The sequence below is a fragment of the Euleptes europaea genome, chromosome 2, assembly GCF_029931775.1.
Source record: "Euleptes europaea isolate rEulEur1 chromosome 2, rEulEur1.hap1, whole genome shotgun sequence".
Classification (NCBI taxonomy): Eukaryota; Metazoa; Chordata; class Lepidosauria; order Squamata; family Sphaerodactylidae; genus Euleptes; species Euleptes europaea.
In genome coordinates this window covers 42,427,940-42,429,076 of record NC_079313.1, presented here as the reverse complement: position 1 = coordinate 42,429,076, position 1,137 = coordinate 42,427,940, and the positions used below count along the sequence as shown (strand labels likewise).

The following is a 1,137-nucleotide window of genomic DNA, read 5'->3' as shown; positions in this document are numbered from 1 at the left end:
TAAACTTTTACTGACACTTTAAGGGGAATGCAAGCTGTTGAGATTTCACAGCTTGTCCAGGATTTAATATGGAATGCCTTGTCAGAATGTGTCATTTATATCACCAAAAGCCTATAATTGGTGTTAGATTAGTAGGAGGTAATAGATGACAAAACACATGCACAGGGTCAATTAACAACCCATGCTCTTTGGTTGTTAATTGACACTGGCTAACCAGCAAGCACACCTTGTTATCCATCCCAAGGTTGGATCCAGACTAGTTTCTGTGGGCACAAGGACTTCTGCAATTTCTCCACCTCCTCCATGTAGTAGCTTTAAATGCCCCCCCCTCCAATCCTGTTCTGGGGCGGGGGAAAGAAGAGACTCCCAGTTTCCTCTCCCCCCAGAAACAGGATTTTGGATTGACATTTTGTGCTGCTGTGGCAGGAGGGAGGCAGGGAAATCATATTTCATGGGAGAAATTTCTTATGCCTAGGGAAATGCTAGCCTGGATCCATGCCCACCTGTACTTCATATTGTTACAAGGCTACAGGCACTATGCCCTGATGAAAAGATATGATAGAGAATCCCCTGCCTCTCTTACCAATGGGTGTCCCATTGTGAAGACATCTTAGTAACTAACGAAGGAAGCGACTTCTGCAGTGATCATCAGTCAAAAAGAAAGCCTCACCAGTTTTACTGAATATTGTAGGTTGTGAACATAATTCTGATAAGAACAGATACTACACTTGATCTTAGCCAAAAGGCCGAGAAGCGATAATTCTGACAGCATTATATAAGACTGGAGTTGCCACCTATGCATGCAAGAGCAGTGTGACATATAGAAGAGCAAAAGATACAATGTCCTCATTGCTCCACCTTTGAGACAAAGATGGTTCTACATTGGCAGCTGCTGCTGACTGCCTCATTTGTGGTCTGTATGACGGTTGGGCAGAAATCCTGCCCCCTTTCTGCCAGTCACCAATCCCATGTTTGCCGGTTTGGTGTGAGTCCAGAGCAGCGAACCGCCAAGCAGACTGAAGAAGTGAGAGAGAAAAATTGGTTTAACTATCAGCTCAGATGAGATAGGGACTGAGCCTTCAGAAAGTGTGATTGGAGGGATCCTGCCTCAGAGTCTATCTTGATTGTGAGCAGGCT

At 44.8% G+C, this 1,137-nt stretch overlaps 1 pseudogene; it reads right to left on the bottom strand.

Moving 5' to 3' along the window:
• Window positions 1-584: 584 nt before the first annotated feature.
• Window positions 585-758, bottom strand: LOC130474028 (U2 spliceosomal RNA; annotated as a pseudogene).
• Window positions 759-1,137: the final 379 nt, after the last annotated feature.